The sequence below is a fragment of the Macrotis lagotis genome, chromosome 4 (genome assembly GCF_037893015.1).
Source record: "Macrotis lagotis isolate mMagLag1 chromosome 4, bilby.v1.9.chrom.fasta, whole genome shotgun sequence".
Lineage (NCBI taxonomy): Eukaryota > Metazoa > Chordata > Mammalia > Peramelemorphia > Peramelidae > Macrotis > Macrotis lagotis.
In genome coordinates, this window is record NC_133661.1 from 13176118 (window position 1) to 13201824 (window position 25707).

The following is a 25707-nucleotide window of genomic DNA, read 5'->3' on the forward strand; positions in this document are numbered from 1 at the left end:
ATGTACACACACACACACACACACACACACACACACAATTCTTTGTGAGAATTCTTTCTGAAAACAGCCAAGGTAGAGTGATTTACAACCTTGTCTCGCTGTGCTGGGAAAAGCTGTTGATTTTCTAGACTTAAGAAAGTGATGGAGAAAATGTTAATAATTCATCTTAAGATTAAAAGTGTGTTGTACAAACATTTCTCTCCTCCAGCCCTTAGGGATCCAGTTGTTAAACATTTACCAGTGCCCTCTTAAAGGTACCTTTCATAACTGTGGATAAGGGTAGACTTCTTGATTGAATAAGGGATAGAAAAGATCATAGAAGGTAAAGTGAGTCATTTTGATTCCATGCTATTATAACACTTGTGCTTGAGATCTTTAAAGTGACAATAAGGGAAATAAATTACTAGAAAAAAAATCATTGCAGTAAATTTCTTTGGTGAAATTCTGATATCTGATATATATATATATATACATACATATATATATGGAATTTGTTATTATTATTATTATTACTATCATTTTTTAAGTGTTTTAAGGTCTTCAAAGCACTTTGAAAACATTTCATTTAACTTCACACCAATATAGTGAGTTGGGTGTTTTTTCTTAACTCCATTTTACAGATAAGAAAACTGAAAGAAGGACATAGTGTTAAGTGATTTGCTGAATGAAGTAGTGAAAAGTTAGTAAACATCTGAGGTCAAATTGGAACTCAAGATTCCCGTCTCTAGGTTCGATGCTCTGTGTTAACTAGGCAAGCTTTGAATTGTAGTGTTTGCCTATTCAAAGGCATATGTGTTCACATAGAACATTTAATCATGAGCTTTTGTGAGTTGGTAGGAGTTGGCTCCAACACCCCAATGGGTTCCATCTTCCATTCTTTCAATTGTTTGATTTGAACATTGACAATTAGAACTTGGAACCTATTGATGTATGAGCTATTGGACTGAACCTGATTTCTACTAGACTGGCTTCCAATCTCCACACCCCTCTCCCATCCCTCCACCCCAGAAGATTTTGGGGTTTTTTATTTTCAGTTTTTGCAAGGCAATGGGGTTAAGTGGCTTGCCCAAGGCCACATAGCTAGGTCATTATGAAGTGTCTGAGGCTGGATTTGAACTCAGGTCCTCCTGACTCCAGGGCCAGTGCTCTTTCCACTGTGCCACCTAGCCGCCCCAGAAGATTTTTGTTTCTGCATATTATCAATACCTACTCCAATAGTTGGAATTTTCAGACAGATCAAAGACTGCACTTACTCAATTTTTCCTAGTTCATCTGCACCTACTTTGTTTCCCTGATTGATATTCTCTGATTTAAAAGAAATAAGTATCAATTTAAAAAGCCTGGTAATATGGTTTAGCATCTAGAATTTCTTACCGTTTTTATTGTCATTTCTCTTTTGATTTTTTTTTTTTTGGTTCTTCTTCCAGCTGAATTTTCCCATAGCTCTGTCTAGAAAGTCTAGGTCTAGAAAACCATCATTTACACTTTGATCAGCATATTATTGATTTTATAAATTAAGTTAGGCAATGTCATTATTCTCAAAACACTTTCCCCAGGATAAGCCTGTGGATTTGGTCTGTTTTACAGAGGAAGAAACTGGGACTCCAAGAGGTGATGAGATTTGCTCTTGGATCCACAGTAGCAGAGACAAGATGCAGAACCAGTTGAACTGACTCCAGGACTGGCCCCTGTCATTTGTCAGCCCCCCGGAACATAAAAGTCTGAGGTTTCCACCAGAGCTTCAGGATCAGTGCTAGAAACATCTGAAAAGAAGTCAGGGTGTATGAGACCACACTGTAGTTGGGTCAGCTTTGTTCATCCTGATTAGCCTGGGAATACCTGGATCCAGATGACACTTACCTGCCAAACCAAACCAAACTAAACCAAACAACTACATGCTCCTCTACAAGAAGAAAATATTTGAACTTTTCCTCAACTCACAGGCAATTCCAATGACTTTTGGCATTTTATTTGGCCCATCTTATTTGACATAGTGTTTTAAATGTATTAAAATGTATTAGATCCTCCCCCCTTCCTATTTGCTTTTTTAGGTTTGAACCTTCTCAAGATCACTTTGTTAGGGAAGATAATATGAACATATAACTAGATACAAGATAATTTTAATAATTAGATGTTGGAGAGATTCAGGAAAGAATTCATATAGGATTTGGAGGTTGAGTTATACTTTAATAGAAAATAGGGCTCCCCAGAATCAGGAGAACACTTTACATATTAACAATAACATTGTGAATTGATCAACTTTGAAGGACAGAGCTCCTCTCAGCAGTTCAGAGAGCTAAGACAACCCTAGGAGACCAGGTATGGACAATGCTATTCCCAACCAGAGGAAGAAAGACAAAAACAAAACAACACAAAACCAAAAAAAAAAAACCACTACAGAATATGATTCATTTTTTTTAGTTTTTTTTTTATTTTGCAAGGTAATGGGGTTTAAGTGACTTGCCCAAGGCCACACAGCTAGGTAATTATTAAGTGTCTGAAGCCAAAGTTGAACTCAGGTACTCCTGACTCCAGGGCCAGTGCTCTATCCACGGCACCACCTAGCCACCCTCTAATTCACTTTTTAAAAAATTCCTCTTATGTACTTCTTTCCCTTAATCCTAATTCCTCATACTGAAAATGACTAATTTATAAATGTTTAGCACAAATGTGTATGTACAAAACTAACCTGACTTTGCCACTGAGGGGAGGGGGGGGTGGGAAAGGAGAGTGGAAGGAAATTTTGTAATTTTATATATCTGTATAGATAAAGATATATGCATATGGATGAATGTTGAAAAACTCTCATAACATGTATTTGGAAAAATAAAATATCAATAAAAAAAGAAAATAGGGCTTTTCAAAGGGAGGTGTTAGGAGGAAATTACAGAGGAATGGGAACTAGTACAAAAACATTGAGAGAGAAGGGCAATAGAAACTAGAATGCTATGAGTGAGAACAGCAAAAAAACCTCACAATGGTTAGATTACACAATGCCACAACTTTCTGTGGGAACGAGGATTCCTGGGATTTTTTTAGTCTTTTTGTTGTAAAACATTCTGCCATCAAAATCAAGATGGACTAAACATCTTTTTGAACAAATCTAATATACTGGTTTGTAATATAAATACCATTGCATGAAGGATGGGGAAAGGGCCCAAGTATAGATTGTTAAGGATCAGAGATTTTAGGGTACATAAGTATTCTTTTTCTTATCTTGATAGGGATCCCAGGATTCAGGATTTCCTAAGGAAAAGACCTCAGAATTCATATGATCCAAGCCTTTTGGTCTAAAAAAATATACCTGACTTTCTCACCATCACAAAGGCTGTAACAGGATTCAAATTGCACTTTTTTCTGTTATGCCATATTTCCTCTTTTCGGCCTCAACTCTTGTGATTAAGATGAGTTCCAAAGTTTTGCGCTGGCCAGTCTTGGAAACAAATCATCCCTAGCTGTCAAATAAGTCTACTTGACTCTGAATCTCCAGGGGCATTTGGCACGAGTCCACCATGTTAGGGCCTGCCATCCTCGACCAGCCTGCACCCACATGGATATTTTGGTTTTCCATTCCCTGCTGCCAAGGGCTAGCCACTCAACTGTCTGTATACAGAGACAATCCATGTCCCTGGGGGATTGCCTCATCTTTAGAGGTTGGTTCTATTGACTTTTCTCTTAGGTGAGTTTTAGAGAAAACAAGATGGTTTTTCTAAAGAATAACAACATTGAACTATAAAAAGCAAGAACTCTAACTACCAAAATGTACATTAGTGCAACTCTCAGAAATAGCTGGGACTCTGCCTTCGTGAGATCTGATGTTAATGTATCTGCTCTGTCTGTTTGCGGATCAGTCTTATACATTAACTCACTACTAAATAATCCAAGCACCCATCCATTAGGTGAGGTCATTAGATCTGAGGCTACATTATGGAAACAATAAATGATGGCGTTATCTCTTCATGTTAATCTCTTTGATAATTACAAAAGGAATCCCTTATCAAGCCATTCATTATTTATCTTGGTTTAAAGTAAAAGGGTTTATTTAAGGGAATTAGGTGAAATTCCAAGTACTGAACCTCTTTTCCCCCTATATAAATCATACTTAAGAAAAGAAGAGCCCTGGAAGTCATGGTCAAAAAGCAAACAGATGATGCCAATATCTTAAGGAAATGAGAAACAGATTTTTCTAAGCTTGATCACATTCTTTTTTTTTCTCAATGCAATCTAAAGAAGTTATTAAATGAGAGATCTCGTCACTGAATGATAATTTACACGTTCAAGTATGGCAGTAGCTTCTTCTATCTCATCAACTCTGGTTTCCCAATCTTTTATAAATGACTTTAGATCAGAGAGAAAAGTATGTAGGAGATTGTTTCATAGTCTTTCATGAAGCTTCCCATCAATGGTCCACTTTCCCTGGTGGGCAATAAGCTTGGGCATTTCCCTCTGAGCCTGAGGCTATAGGATGGGTGCGTTGCTGTCACTTGGGTCCCTTCTTCTTAGTAGTCTATGTATTCAGTTCCCAGAACAGAACAGGGCTAGGGTACCAAAAAATGCCACAATATCAGAAAGTTAGAGCTGGAAGAGATCTCAAAGGTCAATGATAAACCTTTAGCTTGCAGATGAGGAAATTAAGGGCCAGAAAGTTTAACTACTTACACAGCCAAGTGTCAGGCAGAATTTGAACCCAGGTCTTCATGGTGTCACCCCATTTCTCTCTGGAGAACACAAACATTGCACATGAAAAGATGCTGCTATTATGATCACACAAAAGAATATTAAAGAAGACAGTAGGAGGAAGCCCCAGCTGAGATAATGCAAGATTCCCAGAGGCTTAGCTACCAATCATTTCCTTACTCTTTTTTTCATAAACATTAGACTGCTCTGGCTAGGGTACAGTGACACAGAAAATAATGTATATAATTTGTGTTTTGCCTAAATCATCTGACCCTTTCTTACTAGAAAGCAACAGAGTCCTTGGTATGGGGTCTTAACTGAACTTTTCTACCCCAATCTTCCTGCTGAAAAATAAGATTTTTCCTTGGGAGGTGGTATCTCAGTGGATAGAGTTTTTTTTAAAGAAAGATTTTATTTTGAGTTTTACAATTTTTCCCCATTCTTGCTTCTCTCCCCCCACCCCCACAGAAGGCATTCTGTTAGTGTTTACATTGGTTTCATGTTATACATTCATCTCAGTTGAATGCAATGACAGAGACATCACATCCTTAAGGAAGAAAAATAAAGTATGAGATAATAAATTTACATAATAATGATAATAATATAACACTTATCTTTTCTGATTTGACGGTAATAGTCTTTGGTCTTTGTTCCATCACAGACAGCCCCAAATTGTCCCTGGTTGTTGCACTGATGGAATGAGCAAGTCCATCAAGGTTGATCATCGCCCCCATGTTGCTGTTAGGGTGTGCAGTGTTTTTCTGGTTCTGCTCATCTCACTCAGCATCAGTTCATGCAAATCTTTCCAGACTTTCAGTGGATAGAGTTTTGAGGGATGGAATGAGGAAGACTTGAATTCAAATCTTCTTAGCCAAGTGATATTGGGCAAATCACTTATTAGTGTTTGTTTCAGCTTCTTCCACTATAAAATAAGAGATAATAATAACATCTACTTTGCAGGGTTGTTGTGAGGATTAAATAAAATAATATAAATATAAATAAAATAAAATAGGATAAAAATCATTTTTAAAATGCTTAACAAAGTGCTTAGAATAGTAGAAGTGCTTTATATGCTTATTCCCTTTCTTTTCTCTCCCTCCTGTATATTTTTCCCTTTAGACAGGGAGATTGGGGAATAAAGAGAATTATGGTAAAGTCACATTATCAAATTTACTTTCCTTTTGAAAACTGCATCATTAATCTGCCCCCAAGAAACATTTTCTTGCATCTTCTAGGCACTAGGGATGCCAAGACAAAAACCAGTCCCTGTACGTCAAGATCTCCCCTGAGTAGACTTGAGCAGAATCATAAACAAAGAGTTAAGAAAATACAGGATGATTTGAGAGTGAACCAACCAGAGATACCTCATGGTAACTACCATTAAATAATAGCTTGTAATTTATATATTATATATGCAGGCATATATATAAAATGTATATATAAACATATATATATATATATATTTATATATAAAATGAGGGCAATTTCTGTGACTTTTGAAAACAGAAAGGAATTAGATACATTCCCTATTGGTTTCAATTAATTCAGAATAAATGTCCATAGCAGATAATTGTGGCTTCAATTTCTGTATGATAATGTATCTACATTTACATATAGCTAGATATGTGTATGTTTGTAGGTATATAACTTTTTTTTTTATCATGAACTGCTGGTCCTAGGAACCTCTTCCCAGAATAAAATTTTTAATTAATTGAAGAAAATGTTCAATTTCAGTTAGAGATTCATGAAAATCAAAATGTAATTTCCCCTCCACCAAGTTCACAGACCTTTCCCATGTTTCTTTGGTTAATCCCTGGTAGGGAGTTTGACTGCAGTATCATTAAAGGATACATGTAGGTGTCTGTATAAATATAGAAAAACAGGAAAACATTCATCATTTTGACATTCATCAGTGACTTGGATTCAATTTGTGAAAATAAGACTCAAAAACACTTGTTGAAAGCCTCAAATGCCAAGCTGAGAAATTTGCATTTTAGCCTTAGAAGAAAGGAGTCCTTGAAGGTTTTGAAAGTAAGTAGAATGATATAATGACATTTTTTGCCTTAGAAAGATGACTTGGGCAGCTATGAGTCTTGCCTTCTATAAGTTCTTGTCAATTGGTTCTAAGTATGAGATAACAAAGGCGGGGCAGCTAGGTGGTGCAGTAGATAGAGCACTGGCCCTGGAGTCAAGAGGACCTGAGTTCAAATCCGACCTGAGACACTTAATAATGACCTAGCTGGGTGGCCTTGGGCAAGCCACTTAACCCCCTTTGCCTTGTAAAAACCTAAAAAAAAAGATAACAAAGGATAGGCAAGAATTACAGAGTAGAATTGGGAGACTTCTCATTGAATTTATCATTTAAGCAATAGGTGATAGAGGTCTTTACTAAAGTAGTGGCCTCATAGGTTCAGATAAGGGGACAGATGGAAGAGATGCTGTAGAGGCATCAGATGAGATAGAGGGAGTGAGAGAAATGGAAAAGTTCAGTTAATATAGCGAATTATTTCTGTTTTGAATATATTGCATTAGAGATGTCATCGAGGGACATTCTGAAACAGACCACAATTAGTGATATTTGACAAGTTCAGGCTAAAGCTTAGGGTCAGTTATAGTGATTGTAGAATCCATTCACATACATGAATCCTAAACCTAGGGCAGCTGATGAGGTCTTTAATACAGTGAGCCATGAAGGATTTTGAGACAGAAGGAGGGAGCCTTAGAAGTCTTCTAGCCTGACCCCTCTGTACTATGGATAAGCAAACCAAAACTCAGAAAAAGAAAGATTTTTTTCCTAATCTGTAATATTGATGACAGTCATTCTCACATTCATTTCTCCAATCCTGTCCCTCAACTCCCTACTTTGCCTAGTTCAGGATCTTTCACATGCCAAACAAGAAGAAAATGTTTATTTAAAGAATCCATACCATTCACTTGTCCTATCCTATGGAATAGGCTTGACAGATGTTTGCCTTGTTCCTATACCTCTCTTCTTGCTTTATTCTGAATTTTGACCTAGTTCAGGATCTTTCACATATCATACAAGAAGAAAATGGTTTTTGTTTTAAAGAACCTATACTATTCACTCGACCTAACCTATGGATAGGGTTGACGAATGTTTATACATTGTTCATCTACTTCTCTGTGTTTTCCAGGTCTTTACCTGGGTCAGGATCTTTCATATACCAAAGAAGAAAATGTTGAAAGAATTTATACTATTCACTTGACCCATCCTATGGAATAGGATTGCCAAATGTTTACATTGATCATATATTTCTCTCCCTGCTTTATTCTGAATCTTTACAGGAATCATTTTTATTTTTTCACCCTTCAAGTGGTCCAAAATTTCCAAAGAGCCCAGGACCACGTCTGACCAAAGCTAGCCCGTCTCGACTTTGTATCTTGGTGTCTGAGGTCCTTCATCAGCTGCATCCTCATGTATGTCTTCAAAAAACCTCTGCTGTTTCCCAATCAGCACCGGTGCTTCCATTTGTCGACAACTGCCTCAGGTGGCTGGCACCTCTGTGTCTACGGGAGTCCATTTACCCAAGTGCCTTCATTCTTCTGATTTTGTCTTCTGATTTTTGGTGTCCTTTGGAGTCATTGGTTTCTCATCATTCAGATCTAGTTTTCAGCCATTATTTTCTTTCATAAGCTTTTGGACCCCTTTTTCCAACTGGTGAACTTCTTACACACTTTCTCTTGATTCATGTCCAGGATCTCTCTTAGAGCCAGGGTCAATATGCATCTCCGTGAAGTGTTCACTGTTTAGTCAAACTTCCCTCTAGCCACCCCTATTTCCCAGTCTTCTCAGGAGCAATATATCCAGTTTACACCATCTGATTTGTGATTCTTCATCTATTCCTTTTAGTTCTTTTTTGTATGGATCTTGTCTTACCAATTGCTTATTTTTCAATGTAAACAAAATCGTGAAAAGTCAATTATTTTCTTATTATACAGGAACTCACTCTGCCAAAAAGGGAGTCCATTTATGGCTCTGGGGATTGCCCAAGTCCCACAGAGCTTCAGGGATTTTGTCCATAGTCACAGAGTTAGTTAAGTATCAGCAATGAGATGTGATCTCAGGGCTTCATGAATCCATGTCCAGATATTAGACTTGATACACTTTCCAGAATGCCCCAGTGGATATACTACTGGCCTTGGAGACCTGAAGTCTTGGGTTCAGATTCCACCTTTGCCATTGACTCTGTGACCCTGGGAAAGTCATTTGAATGTAGTACCAGGGCTTGAATTTATAGAATGGCCTGATCATACGATATTGCTATTAAAGAGTGTCTTCGCTGGTGATCTCAGTCTTATTACTCTGGGGAACGGACAATAATCTGGGCTGCTCATTCTGAGAGCCCATAAAATGAGGGGAGATGCTGCCATGAAGTCACACTTGACTGGGGCCATGGCAGAGTATTTATTGTTCTCAGGCAGCACTTTGTCCTCTCCTAGGATAGTCATTTATAGGGAAATCAATCAGGGATGGCACTTTTATTATACCCCGCCCTTAGGAAGGCTGGCTCCAAGGAGGAGGAGAGGCTGCAACCTGAATCGGTGAAGGCAATAACCCTCCAAACCCTAGAAAAGCATGAGTCACCAGGCTCGGGGTGGGGTGGGGGGGAGGAAACCCCCCCCCCCCACTAGCCTTTTCCTGATGACCAAGTCTTTGGGGATAAGCTACTTCCAATTTGTCTGACCGATGTTCTGAAGCCTGCCTCAAGTCCAGATTCAAAGTCTTTCTGGGCTATGGAAATGCCAGACCTTGTAATGGATGGCACCAGCTTAAGCAGTTCTGGGTTACCTCCATGAAATGCTGAGGTTTTCAGGATGAATTTTGTAAAGAGACTCTTGAATTAATCATATATATATATATGTATGTATATATATGTATATATAAACTTGATGTTCTTGTGCAAGGATAATTGTATGGATACACACACACATACACACATACACACACACAAACACACACACACACACACACACACACACATATATATATAAACTTGAAGTTCTTGTGCAAGGATAATTGTACGGATACACACACACACTCACACACATATATATAAACTTAAAGTTCTTATGTAAGGATAATTGTATGGACACACACACATACACACACACATATATATACACACACAGACACACAGACACACAGACACACAAGATTCTACTTAGATACAGATTATAATCTTAACCATGTCGAAGTATCTTCCTCCAACACAGGTCATCACCCATCCATGCCTACCTATATACTGTGTAACTTTTGGCCAGGCCTTTCTATCCTTAAATTAATCCACTCCTCTTTGGAACCCCCCCTTGGATAAGGAGAGAGCAAAATAGCCAACTGTGTTTCTTGATAGCCCCCCCCCCACTAGTCTATATTGCACTTTCACATCCAACTTCCCACCCTCTCTCCCAGGCCATCTTGCCATCTCCCTGCTTCTGTCTACATGCACCCCTGACCTTACATCCTCATCACTTTCCATCTGTTCCTCTAGGAATCTCAAGCACAGTAGTCTTACCATCAATTTTAGAGAGGGTGCCCGCCTCATGACATGAGAGTATACTGCTCATCCCTGTAACTTCCCAAATTTTCTCCTTTGGCCACCACTGGCCCATACACGTTGTCTCTACTCATTGGAAGTGAGTTCCTTCAAATAGCAATTGTCTCACTTTTCTCGCTGGATCCTCACCCTGGGAGCACGACTTTTCTCTTCCTGATACTCAATGCCCTTCTTCTCCTTTTTCTTGACACAACTTGAATACCAATGAAGTTCATGGGCTGCTCATCAGTTGCTCTTCACATTCCTCATATGACTTAGTAGAGAAGTCTCAACTCCTCTACCTGTTTTACCATGGGCAATAGGCTCAGTTTCCTTATCTGAAAAATGAGGGGTGTTTTCCAAGGTTTGTTGAGCTCTGAAACTGTGATTCCTTCCCGGTCCTGACTCCCTCAAAGCCTTTAGGCTGCTGCTCCCCCAGAATTCCACGTGTGGACCATCTTGCAACCTTCTGCTAGCCACATTCATCTCTCCATTGAGATAAAGGTAAAATGCTTTGTAGTCTTTAAAGGACTACAGAAATGTGAGTTATTCTGAAGTCTTGTATGAGTGCCCCATTTGGGGGGCCCTGGCTCAGGAAAGCTGTGCCCACAGAACACAAGGCCAGTCAGACCCAACTGGACCGTGGAGGCTCTGGATCCCAGACTAGAAGTATTGAGGTATAGTAATTTCTATACCTGTTAACTACGGCGGGTCCTTACCAGGGCAGCTGCAGAGGTGCACATTTTTTAGCCGCAACTATTTTCAAAGATTGTTCCTACATGCACAGGGGGCTACACCCTGTATCAGTGAAGAGAAGCACCATGTCTGAAGGAACCACAGGTTTTTGAAAGGAATGAACAAAACCATACTGGTATTGTCTCCTGATGTTAAAGTATTCTTGGCTCCATGTCTAGCTGATTCTTATAGTGGTTGCCTGAATAATGTCTCTAAGTTCATCTTCTCTTATTAGATTAAAATCTTGAAAACATGATGAAAGATACTAAGCCCATCTAATCCAATATTTTTTTTCTCTTTTTCATTCTCTACTTTTTCCCCCTTCTCCCTGCTGTCCAGTTTAATGTAGTGAAAAAAGACAAGAAAGTTTTTAGGTTTTATTTATTTTATTTTTATGAAATGAAACAAGCATTTCTATCATGTAGCATAATAAAAAAGATGATTGTATTGACAAAAAAAAGATAGAATGGAAAGATTTTTTTTCCTACTAGCATCAAACTAAAGCATTTTTAACCCCAAAGAAATATCTTTTGTAACAACTATTCATTTTTTATTATATTACTTTAGCATACAAATTGAGTGTATCTTGTTTAATACTGTTTTTATTAATGTGATTGGAATAGGCCTAGATTTAATACTGATCTCCTAATTTAATCAATGAGTTCATTTTGAATCATTACCTATGAAAACTGGAGTGTTTATTATTCCCCAGAAGAGGGGCAAGGTTTCATTTGTTTTGGAGGAAAACAACCTATTCATTAAATTTGCAATCAGTATCTCTGAAAGAGGATTCCTCCTCTGGATGTCTCTAGAGTAATGGACTCAACTCACACATGAGGTAGTCTTATAGAGGAGCTCAGAGCAAGAGGAAATGAGTTCAAATCTCTTCTTGTTACTGGTATAATCTTGGGTAAGTTACTTAACCTGCCTTGATCTTGGTTTCCTTAATGGTAAAATGAGAGTGTTGACTAAATGGCCATTAACATGCCTTCCAGCTCTTTAATTTACAAGGTTATCACCTTGTACTTATGTCATTCCAATGTTTTGAAATCAAAAAAGTCACAGTGACTCTGGTCATTTTCTGCCTAACTTTTGTTTTATCCAATTTAAACATTTATTTAATAGTTACTGAGTTACCTCTGAGGAGACAAACAACCCCCCCCCCCCCAATTCTTGGCCTCAATAGATTTTAATAGTAATTTTTAATTTTAATAGTAATAGTAAGTTTTAATTTTAATAGTAAATTTTAATTTACAGAATTAAATCTAATTTAAGAAGGCAGACACAACGAGAAGAAACAACCAAGTCTGTAAGTGAGCTGAGCCTGGAAGGAAGTTCAGTATTTTCATACAAACAAGTTGAACATTCCAGGCCAACAGGATAGTACTGTATGTACAAAGGCATGGAGGTGGGAAATGACCTCCAAGTACAGAAAAGTAATGATCTGAAGGATAATAGCAGAAATAGGAAAGTTAGGCATTCAAGAGGAGGAGTAAATTTGAAACAGTTCAACATAAGCACAGCCCAGTCTTGGTGTTTAAGAATAGAGAGTTTTTAATTGCAACTTTCACAAAAGGGGTCAACTTTCCGACTCTCCAAGCTTCCTCGTTCTCAGAGGTCAAGTTATTTGGAAATGGCTTACAAGTCACATTATATTAATAGCTTTAATGAAAACTGAAACTCCCCCTTCCCGAAAAAGGGGAGAGAGAAATGCAAAGAGCCTCCTCATCCAGCCCAAGGAAAGGGTGGGATGGGCTATTTTTGTTTCACCACCCTCACATCTTCGAGTCTCCTCCCTTGGAAGAGCTCAACCAAATCTGATTATTCCCTCTCAGACTGTACTCCCTTGACCCTGATCATCAGCTCTGCTGCTCAAACAGCCCTCCCAGGAATCTCTAGATTTAGTACCAGGCTAATCACCCACCTGCCCCTGCTCCTGGATCAACAGAGTCTGTCCTTTCCCCTTTCCAATGAAACAAAGCCCCAAACTCAATCCAAGGGTGAGCTAGCTTTCCTCTCCCTGTTCTACTTCAATTCCACAACATGATAAATTACCAAGCCTTCATGTCGCCATGCTTTAGATGCTTAAAACAGAATAAATATGAAAAGGCATATCTATATAGCAGCAAGAGAACCCCAAACAGACATTGAGTCACCAGCAATAAGCATTTCTTAAGCAAGTACTGTCTATGAACCCTTTACTGGGAAGAAAAGGACAAAAGTAAGACAGGCCCTGCCCTCAGGAAGTTTCTGTTCTCTCTCTCTCTCTCTCTCTCTCTCTATCTCTCTCTCTCTGTACTTGAGTTCAGTGAGTCCAAGATGAGTATGCTGGCCCTTGTTCTCTACCCAGTTGTGACACTGACATAGATAAATGCACAATTAATATCAATAAGTGAGTCGACATCAGTGGAACTGGGGAATCCGAAAAGGTAGAAGTGTCTATAGAAAGGAGTTCTGTCTCTCCACAGTGTCACTGTAAATGGTTTTATTATGTATTTTGGAGACTTTTGGCACTGGAAGGGAACTCAGAAACTGTTGGAACCCCAACCAGGATAAGAACCATTCTACCACCTGGCTGACAAATGACCAATCACCAAACTTCCCTTGGCCTCAGTTTCCTCATCTGTTAACTGAGGTTGGATTAGATGCCATCCAAAATCCCTTGCAACTCTAATTCAAGCTTCTGATTGAAGCCCCCTCAATGAGGAGAAATCTCTTCACTTCTAGAGGAGCCCATTAGACTTTGCTGTATTTGTTAGGAAATCTTTTCTGATATTGAACCGAAATCTGCCTCTTTCCTTGTGGCTGTTGTGACTTATCAAGAGGAGGCTGAGGTCTTCCTTCTGATTGGCAAACTGTAATGGGTAGAAAGAACACTTACTCTGGAGTCCTGGTAGACCTAGATTGAAACTCCTTACCTCTGACCCATAGAAAACATGTACCTGTGGGTTAAGTCAATTCATTTGAGTGTGTTTCTTTATTTATGCAATGGGGAGAATACTTCAGAATAGTCATGAAAAACCAGGTAAGCTAATATAGGAGCTCTGTGAGCCCTAAAGTATGATCTGGAGATCCGATGCACATGCACACATAGATACATGCTTCCAGAGACAAACAGGCAAATATTACCACCTCCTTTATGACTGGAATACACATTCTTCCTTTCTGACTCGTGGAGCTCTTCCCTCTTTTTTAATTAACTCAAGAAATATGCCTGAAGCATTTTCAGGACCGCCCTCCTCCTCCCACCCATTACCTTGTATGTAACTGCTTTGTATATGTTTGCATTTATCCTCTTTACATGTAGGCTATATGACTTCAGAGCCAGACTTCTCATCTTTCCCTTGTGTTTAGGGATTGTTTCATTCCTTCCCCTTGTATCTCCCACCCTTGGTCCAGTGCCTGGCTCCTAGTTGATAAATGTTCGCTGATTGCCTGTCCACATAATTGCATCCATAACAGGACCAATCCTGTTCTAGTCAGTGTGTCCCGAAAGTCTTAGTAGAGTTTGAAAAAGCTGCCCCAAGATGTTGGGGTACCCTATTTAGTCATCAGCATCCATAGAGTTGCACTTAGAAACCCTTGACTTCTTGGCACATCATGTCTGACCCGAGACTGAGTTCAGATATCCCCCCACCCCTTACACAACCTTATGGAGTCGTTGTGCTCACCCAACCCAGAAATTTACACTGTGTGTGTATGTAGGAATGTATGATCATAATAATGATAATTTGGTATTTATTGACTGATGGACATATTATTCACTCCTTCCTCTCCCAAAGAAGATGTTTCTTGAAAACAGAGATTGCTTGCTCTTTTCTGATTTTTCTCCCCAGGATCCCCACAGTGCCACTAAATGCCGAGCCAGCCAATAACCCTATAAAGTCCAAACTACAAGCTACTTTTTTTTTAAATCACTGTGATACAGGGGAGGAAACTCAAAGAGATGAAATAACTTTCCTTCAGTCACCAAGCGAAAATGTCAAAGGCAGGAGGTGAATCTGGGTTTGGTTGATGGCACATCAATTAATCATTAGGTCTTTATGAATCATGGATTATCAGCATCTGGCATCAATTATGTATCAGCTACCAAAGCTCCAAAGCAAACAGAGTCCCTGCCCACAATGGGCTCACATGATATGTAGCCAATTGTTTTGACAGGATAGGGGAAAGAGGAAGGTACCATCCAGTGTTCCCCTTCTTTACCTTGGTGGTTCACTGAACACAGAGGGGCATCAGTGTATAGGATTTCCTAGAATAGATATCACTGGATCAAAAATCATCCCAGAAGGGGTCCCAGGCTCTCATCATGACCTACAAGCTGCTTCAATCTAGAAAGACAAAAGTTAGAATGGTGGGGAGTCACCAAACACGATCACTGCCCAGATAAAGTGTACTCCATCCTTTGACTAAAAGATGCAAAATGGCAGAAGGATAAGAGATGTCCTGATGGTGCTTCAGCCCATCTTTCCGCATGGAGGATCTGGCTGCCTTTTCCTTCCAGCTGATTCCTATCAAAGGGCCTCTACCACAAGATCCCCCCCAGTTAAAAGCAACCATTCTCTCACAGGACTCTGGAGGAAGTGATTTGTGTTCCTGTTCATACACTAGGTGGTGCCCTTCTCTAGCCTAAGAACTAGTTTAAAAGAGAGGAAGATTTCATTGATTTCTTTTCTATTTTGGAGTCTTGTGTTAAATAATGACAATAATAAAATAACAAATACAAATAAGAAACAAGAAGGAAAAAGTGATAAAACCAACCAAAGCAGCAGACACAGCTCTCACTTTTCAATGGAGTCTCCAAATGTACTTAGTATCTGGATTTGAAAACCTGAAGTTTAAGGAAACACAACTTCGTTTATTTTATTTCTCACTTTCATCGAATCAGGGCAAAACCTTATCTTAAACATTGACTCACCCCACTTCCCATTTTAGAGAGGAGAAAACAAAATATCAGCAAATATAAATTATTTGTTCAAGTCACATTGTGTCCAAGGTAAAATTTGAACCCAGATTCTGACTTTAAACCTATCTTTGCAGTGAACAACCGTATTGTCATAATTTAGAATTAGAAGCGAACTTAGAGATTTGAGTCCCTTCCTTTCTTTTGGTCTCAGTTTCCCTTTCTGTAAAAAAAATTAGAAGTGACTTGACTGAAGGCACCCAAATAAAATTTCTTTTTTATCCCTCTTCAAAGTCCCTTAGGATTTGAATTCCCTCTAGTCCATAAATAAGGTTGACTGTCAGCAGATGTTAGATAGAGAATTCAACTTGAGTCATGCAAAAAATGTTTCATCTTATATAAAACAGTGCTGGAATGAAGGACTTTGGGGGGTCCTTTGGAAAACATTTCTGAGAGGCAGGCAAGATTTGAATCATCTGCTGTTTCAGCTATCCCCAGGTTGGAAAAATGAGCTGCCTGTGTCGTCTTTCTGATGACTAGAGATTTTACAACCCTTCCCACCTCTTCCACAAATAAAGCTACACCTCTGCTTAGGTTTTCAGATGTGATGAAAGGTCTTTTCTTCTGTACTACTTATAAAATGTCAATTAGTTTGGGTGTTCTCAAAAGGCATTAGGACAAGGTTGAATGTTCCAGATCAGGAAGCCAAGAAATGGAATCTGGATAAAGGGAAGAAAGAAAAACAGTTTGATAAATAAAAGGGGGGGGGGAAGACAGAGGTGAGCATCTGTTGGTGCTGAAAGTTTCAGATGTAAAAAAAGTAAATAAAGTTTAAAACGATCACCAAATGGGAAGAAACCTGTGCAAAGAGGGGAGATATTTCCAGAATAGAGATCTCCCCCTTTATCAATGAAAGGGTGTGACTGCCCCCTCCCCAACTTGGGAATAAGCTTGTCCTTGAGACCCTAGTGTTGACTAGTGGGCCATCCTTAGAGTCAGGAAGACCTGAATCCAAAGCCCCCCTGGGATATTCCCTAGCTGAGTGGCTCCTGAATAAAGTCCTTAACATGTAAGTCTTCTTCAATTCCTTATCGATAAGAAATGGGAATGATAAGAGTTTCCTGTTCAAAGACTCCCAGGAGACTTAGTCATGAGACTTGAGAATTGGAAGGGAAGTTCGCAGCTGTCTAATCCAAGCCCTATGGACTAAGGAATGTCCACCACAATATGAGCAGACAAAACCTCTGGAACGCGAAAGCCATCGCAAACTGTAAGGTACTATGTGACTTGAAATTGCAGCTAGGGCTTATGTTTTTATAATCAGACAATGTACTCTAAAAAATCCCAAAACTTAAAAGAGAAATGACTGAAGGAAATTCTGTTTTTCCTTCTACAGAATAAACTTTTTTCTTCTAAATTATAAATTTCTCATGAATGCTTTCTTACACATGCACTCCTCCCCAATACACACAGAAGTCAATGGAGCACAGTGGAAAGAGCACAATGACTTTAATTCTGAGAGTTTAGAACTTCTGATCCTAGGATGTCATCTAGATACTGAGGCAGGGTGGAGAAGCTGGTGGAAGGTGCTTTTCCCCTCTGAATCTACTGTATCCAGAACAAATAATGTTTCCACTATGTCATATTTCTATAATCAACCAATGTAGTTTACAAAATCCTAAAATTTACAAATGTCATGACTGAAAGAAATCCTTTTTTCCCTTATAAACAACTTCCCCCCCCTACCCCAGCCCTCCCCAATAGACACAGAAGATGGAGAAGCAATGGAGCACAATAGAAAGAGAACAATGACTTTCCAATTCTGAGAACTGGGTTCAAATCCCACATCTGTTACTAGAACGTTATCTAAATAATGAGGGGGGGAGAGAAGTTAGTTGAAGGTGCTTTTTAGCTCTAAATCTCCTATATTCAAAATAAATAATGTTTCGATTATGAGTTATGTTTCTATAATCAATTAATGTGGTTTAAAAAATCCTAAAACTTAAATAAACTGCAGTGACTGAAGGAAAGCTTCCCCCCCCCCCCGCCCCATAAACAATTTCTCCCTGGCCCTTCCCAATAGACACATAAGATGGAGAAGCAGCAGAGCACAGTAGAAAGAGTACAAAGATTTTCCAATTCTGAGAGCTGGGTTCAAATCCCACATCGGTTACTGTAATTGATCCAGATAATGAGGCAGGGGGAGAAGTTGGGTGAAGGTGTTTTGAGCTCTAGCATTGTATTCAGAATCAGTCTCGTTTCTATTATTCTGTTTCTGTAATAACCAATGTATTTTAGAGAATCCCAAACTTAAAAAAAGTAGTGACTAAAGGCAATTGTTTTCCCCTCCCCCACTTCTCCCTAGACACATAAGATGGAGAAGCAATGGAGCATGGTAGAAAGAGCACAAGGGCTTTCCAATTCTGGGAGCTGGGTTCAAATCCCACTTCTGTTATGAGAATGTTCTCTAGAGAATGAGGCAGAGTGGAGAAGTTGGTTGAAGCTCCGGCTCTCTACTCATCTCATGGGAATTCAAAACCCAGCTGAAAAATTTTGTATTAAGAATAAAAAAAGACTCCTCCAGTGGAAAGGAGTCTTCTCCGGTGTTTGGAAGGCTCTGAGGAATTGAGTCTAGGTTGCAATGAGAAGTTTCCTTTTTCAGCAGGATCATCCCTTGGGGCCAAGAAGAGACTTGTGTGTGTGTGTGTGTGTGTGTGTGTGTGTGTGTGTGTGTGTGTGTGTGTGGCAGAGGGAGTGGAATCCCCATGAAGGCAAGCCTTGTTTTTGTAGCCCTGAACCCAGAGTGGGTGTTGGAGGCCAAGAAATGTGAAGTTGGGAGGCCCTGTTTTGGGACCTCTGTTTCCAATACTCCTGGTGCATTTTGGGAGATGGACCACTGGTCCAGAAAGGGAACATCCAGAACTGGGATCAGAGGAGCTCAGTAGCTGGTCCAAAGGCCTGTGGGTAAGCAGCCAACGGGCAGGTCTAGGAGGCATGGGTGCCTCCATGGGCAGGGCAGCTAACACCAGCTACTTATCTCCCACCCAGAGGAGTCTGGCCATGGCCCAGTCTGCCTCCTCAGGAGGAACCCACCCATCTCTGAGCATGGGCCCGAGGGTGCTCAGAGCCTTTATGGATTGACTGTCTCCCTTGCTGTCACACACATACTCACTCTCGGAGACTTCCCCACTCTCACAGACTCACTCACACAGACTTCCCCACTCTCACCGACTCGCACACTTGGACACCCACTCACTCTCACCCACCCATTTACACATGCACCCACTCCCACATCTCTTACACACTCACTCACACAGACTTCCCCACTCTCACGGATCTACCTACTCCATCACCCACCCATTCACACACTCACCCACTCTCCCATCTCTTACACACCCTCACGTCTCTCACACTCTCATAGACTCCCCCACTCCCAGACTCCCCCCCACTCATTCCCGGACTCGCACTTTCACACCCTCACGCACCGACACACTCACTCTCCCACCCCCCACCCCCACTCTCCCACCCTCACACCCCATGGGAGCCCAACTCCTCGGAGCCAAGTCAACTCTTGGCCACTCCCCACCTCCCTGGAGCAGGGCAGGCTTGGGGTGGGGGGCCGCGCAGCCGGGCTCCTGCAGGTCATTATCTGAAGGCAGTTTAATATTTATGAAATGCTGAAGGGGGACAACCCCCCACCCCCTCCACCAAGTCTCGGGCTCCGGTTACAGGGAGCTGCGTCACCCACCGAATCACATGGTCATCGCTGCTATTTCCAGGATCAAGTGGCATCAAGTCCCATCCCCCCGCCCCAACTCTGTGCCCCCCCTCCCCTTGGTACCCTCCAGGCCGGGGGGGGGGCGGCCGCGCCTCCGAGCCCACAGTGGGGCAGGCGGGCGGGCGGGCGGCCAGCCGGGGAGGGGGGGCGGGCTCTGGAGCCGCCTGGCCACCGTGCGCTCCAGGAGTGATTGGGGGGCGGAGGGTCCCAGGGGACCCGGGGCGGCTCTAATTGGTTTCTCAATGAAAGCTAATCACCTGGTCCCGGGAGGCTGCCGGGCTTAGCAGTCAGCGCTGCTGGCCGGGCTCGGGGTCCGACGGGCGGCGGCGGGCGCGGGGAGCGGTGCGGACGGGCGCGGGGCGGCGGCGGGGAGCGGACGGGCGGACGGCCGCCTCAGCCCAGCTCAGCCCAGCCCAGCCTCAGCCTCAGCCCAGCCTCAGCCCAGCCTCAGCCTCAGCCCCAGCCCAGCCCCAGCCCAGCCCCAGCCCAGCCCCAGCCCCAGCCCAGCCTCAGCCCCAGCCCAGCCTCAGCCCAGCCTCCCGGCCGGCGGCGCGCTCCGGCCCCAGGATGAGCGAGCTGGAGGAGGACTTCGCCAAGGTCCTGCTGCTGAAGGAGCGGCGCATCCAGGAGCTGGAGCAGCGGCTGGCGGCCAAGGACGAGGAGCTGCAGGAGCTGCGGCGCAAGCTGCACAAATGCCAGTCCGTGCTGCCCGCGCCCTCCAGCCACATGGGCCCCCGCACCACCCGCGCGCAGGGCATCTCGGCCGAGCCGCAGACCTACCGCTCCTTCCACGACCTGCGCCAGGCCTTCCGCAAGTTCACCAAGTCCGAGAGGTAAGCCCGGGCGCGGAGGCCGGCCCCGGGGGGCCGGGGAGGGGCCGGGGGGGGGGCGAGGGCGCCTCTGCCCTCCGGCCCGGCTCCGGCCCGGCTGCCCCCCTTCCCCTTGGGCGGAACTCGGGCCCGGGATGGGGCGAAAGAGCGTGGAAAAAGTTTGCTGGGGCTCCCAGGAAGTTGCGGGCGGCAGCCCCCGCCCAGGCCGGGGTGGCTGCGGCCCTGGTCCGCCCGGGCCCAGAGGCCCCGAGGCCCCGCCCTGCTTCTGAAGGACTCGGGACCCCCCCCCAAAAAAAACCAACCCCCCCAAATCTATCAGCTTTGTCAACTGAGCATGCTCAGTGGTGACAGCCAGCGGGGAAGCGGCCGGAGAACGAGCGGGGCACCAAGGGTCGGGCTTCAGGGGAAGGCGGGCAGGCGTTGGGGGGGACCGAGAGAGAAGGAGTCCGGCCAGAGGGAACGTCCGGGGCCAGAGCTGGCCGCCCTGGCCCAAGTTTCAGAGTGCAAAGCGAAAACTCTCGGTTCCCTGCCTGGATCTGCCTCCCCTTAGCTGTGTGACCTTGGGCAAGTTTCTGGCGCTTCTCTGGTCTCCGTTTCCTCATCGGTCAAACGGATTCTTGGGAGAGCGTGGATGAAGTCATTCTTCTGGCTGGGATAAGAGTGCTGAGAAAAGGGGTGCCGAGGCGGGGTGAGGGACGGAGCTGGGGCTACCTGGCAGGTGTGTGTGTGTGTGTGTGTGTGTGTGTGTGTGTGTGTGTGTGTTTTCTCCTTCCTGTATGAAAAAGACTCACTTGGGAGATGATTGCTCAAAAACACCCAGCTCCTGGGACCTCGCGGGGTGGAAGCTTAATGTCATTTCAGTGACACCCCATGGCAAAGGGGTAGCTGCCCCATTGACTTATCCCTTCTTTGTGGGACTGACTGAGCTTCGAACTTTTCGGATGGACCCCAGGACCCGATCCAGGAAGCATTTGTCCCTTTGGGGCCGATCTGCCCCCATCCCAAAACCACGGTCCTTTGGGGGGGGGGGGCAGCTCCATCAATCTCCCTTCCTTCTTCCTGTTAGCATGCACACAAAACTAAGCAGCCTGTCAAACGGTCAGAGAGGGGAAACTGTGCCCGTCCAAAGTTGCAGGGGGTTTGGGAGTGTGGAGGGCAGGTGGCAGCCCCGGCTAGGAAGCTTCTGCCCAGTCTACTCCTGCTCCTGCACCGGAGGAGGCGTGCCATCGCTCGATCGATCGGCTCCATCTCTAAGGCTCCTGTGGACATTAGGGAGAGGAAGTCCAGGCTCCCAAGCCCATTACTGGCTTTTAGCTGCTGGGAGCTCTGAGCAGAAAATGCTTTCCACAGGATATTGAATATTCCATTAGGCTCACTCTCCTCCCATCTTACCTTACGCTTTGCCTTCTGTTTGTCTGACTCACTCTGGGTCTGAGTTTGGGGCTCAAAGGAGTGGAAGTCAGCCTTGGAAATTTGACTGCTTCTAGTTTATTCCGGAAAATTTGAAGGGTTCCTATGACCTTTAAAAGGCAGAGGATCACTTCTCCCCACCTACTTTGTCACCCCCCCCATCCCCATCATTGTTATCTGCCACTCTTGCCACCATTGATGCATCTTCATCACCTTTGCTTTGCCCTAACTCAGGTTCTGGGTCCCTGGGAGACAGGCAGTAGGGAACAAGGGGCGAAGAGACCTTGGGGAGGTGAAGCAGCTATAAGATCTTTAACAGGAAGGGGCCCCAGAAACCATCTGGTCTGACCCCTTCATTTGACAGATGAGGAGACTGAAGCCAGGGGTTAAAATGACTGCCCGAGGTCACCCTGCAGCCAGTGCTCCTACAACATCAAAGGGGATTGGAATTGGAAACAGAGGTTCCACTTTGGACACCTTTGCCTCTGGGTCTGCCTATTCAATGAAGAGGTGAGAGTAGCAGAGATCATTCTAGACTGAGGTTTGATAGCTGTCCTGCCTCTGAAAGGACAAATGATTCCCACCTCAAGTCCAGAATCCTAGGAAAAGGGGGGGGGGGAGCCTGGATAAACCCATTCCAGTGAGTTGGAGGCAGGTCTGTCCTTTAAAGATCTTGGGATCTCCCTTCACTGATGGTCTTGGTGCCCCCATCACAGAGACCTTTCCCACACTGGAAGAACGCAGTGTTATTCTTTCTCCATTCTTGATGACCCAGGTTGAGAAGAGGAGCTGCCTAGGCATCCCCTCTCTTCTCCCCCCACCATAGGCTCTGCTGCTGAATCTTCTCGCCCCTGCCCCCAGCTCTGCTGAGGCTGCCCAGATGATCTCAGCAGCTGGAAACGATCGGCCTATCTCCTTGGGCAGGCACTTCCCCAGAGGTCACCCAGCAGCTGCTCTCCTCTCCCAGCCTGGGTCCCATCACATTTTTTTAATTACTGTTCTGTTGTCTGGGCTGGGCCCCTCCCAGACTCTCCTAACCATTTCCCAGGATTGACCAAGGGGATTGTGCTGGGGGGCCAGAGAGGACATGAGAAAGGCCTCTGGCCTCCCAGTTGCACCTCAACTTGGGGGGATGCCACCCAGGTGATGGTAGCTGCCGAAGGGCTGCCCCCTCCCCCTTCTCACAGAAGAGACTTTTTTCCTACTAGAACCAATTTGGAAGGGAAGTAACTGACCTTGTAGATGCCTACCGCCTCCCCCAGCATTCTCCCATGTGGGGCGGGAACCTGCATTCTAGGCAGTGATTGCCCTTCGTTCCCATTAACGTCTGTTCATCACATAGTTGGCTGTTTAGCCAGTTACTGGAGTATCTCTCAATTTCCTCTCTGACTTACACTAGAACTGAGGGGAATGTTTTTCCTGCCCCATTCTGACTCATTAGAGTTTAAACAATTTGACAGGTATGATCTATGGGCAGGGCAATGGCTGGAATTGGGGTGGGTGGGGGAGACCAGAACACTTAAAGGAACAGGGCAAATTTAATTATTGCCCAGAACTATGTGTCTTTGGGGCAGTAGGTCAAGGGACTCAAAGAGGCTGTCTGTGGGAGGCAAAGGGTAATAGGTCTAATGAGGTGCTTTTGAAAGAAATATGAAGATATAGACACAGTCTACCTTCGAGAAAAGGTAATGAGAAATGACAGTAATGACAATATTCATATAGGCTTTTAAGATTGGGAAAGAATTATGTAGATGTGTATCTAAATATACATATATAAATATCATTTGAGTCTCTCAACAACTCTATGCTGAAGGTAGATAACTGCTACTCTCCTCTTTTGTACAGATGAGGAAACTGAGGCAGAGGTGATATGACGTGTCCAGGGTCACACAATTGATGAGTAGCTAAAGCAGCATTCAAACTCAGCTCTTTCAGATACTAAGGTCAACATTTTATTGTCTATGACAGTTCGATTTGTCATAGAGGTAAAGCCTTTTATAAGCTGAGAGGCACAATGTGGCTGTCCCTTGTCCTTATTGTAGAGGATAGAGAGCCCATGGGGGAAGAAAACCTGGGTTCTCCTGCTTCTGCTCCATACAGAGATATGCCCCTTGGCAGCTCCCTATGGCCACATGCAATTCTCTAAGATAATAAGCTGGAGGGCAAGTGCCTCTCTGGAGAAATTGGTATTTTTCACTGAGATTTTCCCACATCAAAGAAAACCAGGGGGAGAGTAACAAAAATACTAGTAAGAATAGTAAATATGAACCATAAAAGGGGAAACACCCTCTAAAGGAGCGGCTTTCCCCAGCACTGTCTGTCAGAAATGCTAAGAAGACAACGCTAGATAACAATAAAATAATAAATAGCGATTGACCGCACTGATGTGTAGATTTCAGGGATGCATTCTCATGCTAAGAGCCAAATAGACCTGTAGGACCGAAGTTCTAATAAGATCCACGCTCAGTTCCATGATCTCACAGCTCATGCTTGGGCGGCACTCCCCAAAGGGACAGACCACCAGGGCCACTTCAAACTTTCTCTGGACACCTGACAAGAAAATGAAAATAGTCTGAAAGGATCCGTAGGCTATTTTCAGACCACAGAATAGGAAGCAATCCTCTACGAAACTTTGTTTTGGGAAGCAATTCCATCCCAAATATTTCCCCAGATATTTGTTACTAGGAGCAAAATATAGCGTTGGGATTTGCCACCAGGCAACAGATCAGGGCAAATTCTTCAACTATTGTAATCTAGGAGGCCTAATTATATCTCGATTTCCATGTGTCCAGTGAGGGCAGAGTATGACATCGACATCCAAAAGGATCTAAGAATCTAAGGAATGCTTCGGGGAAAATTCAACCAGGGACTGGAGCTTTTAATGTGCGTAGCAAGTATGCAATAGTAGGAGCGTGTCTAAAAAGAAAGCATCCTACTCATGGCGATTGGCATGTTCAGATTTTCAGAGATGTTTGATTTGTAGTCTTATTTATGTACAACCATCTTTTTCTTGCACTAGGTTATGGAAATGCTTGTTTCTATTCCATAAATTAAAAATATAAATAAAATAAAATAAAAAAAGAAGTGCATTGTAGGAATTGAAATTTGTTTGTAGCCCAAGTGCTGAATACAGTATCATATGATTTATTTTAATGATATATTATGTCATAAGGAAACAGCAACGTAACATAGCCTAACAACAATGTATCATAGCCTAACAAAATGTAACCTTTAAAATTTAATCTACAAAATATGTATATAAGCTATAAAAAATATCGATACACGTATATGTCTATTATTTGTGTGGCAGGTATCTTGTCCAGTTCTGGCACTTCACCGATATGCAAATTTTTTGTTCCAATTTAGATTATTCATTCCTCTCTAATTTATATTAGTTTGCTGTTTGGAAGCATTAAATGGTCAAATGACTTATCCAGGGTCATGCAAGTAGAATATTTCTAAGCAAGGTTTGAATTCTTATGGTTCTGAGCCCACTGGCTCGCTATTTGCCAGGCCACACAGTTCACTAATTCTATTCAATATTAACACTTTCAGGAAAGGGGTATTAAACAGTATAGACATTTTCCACTTAGTTTTGGTTTGAGTGATCTTTATGATCATGATAAATAGGTAATTTCAATTTTTAACTAAACTTTGGTGATTGGTAGGTTATTGATATAGTCATAACATGTACATGATGATTTATATATTTCTAATTGTTTATTTAAATTGTTAAAATTGCTTTTTAAATTTATTTTGATGGAGCCTCTGAAATCAGAATTTAGATTCAAATCCCATTTCAGTCACCTGTGTCACCTC

The 25707-nt window shown here is 42.8% G+C and overlaps 1 long non-coding RNA gene across 1 annotated transcript; it reads right to left on the reverse strand.

The window, feature by feature from the left end:
• Positions 1–2794: 2794 nt before the first annotated feature.
• LOC141520618 (uncharacterized) lies at positions 2795–20471 on the reverse strand. Its single transcript, XR_012477681.1, has 3 exons — positions 20429–20471; positions 4660–5599; positions 2795–4538 (listed from the first exon to the last, which is right to left on the reverse strand). It is a non-coding gene; the product is annotated as an uncharacterized LOC141520618 (long non-coding RNA).
• Positions 20472–25707: the final 5236 nt, after the last annotated feature.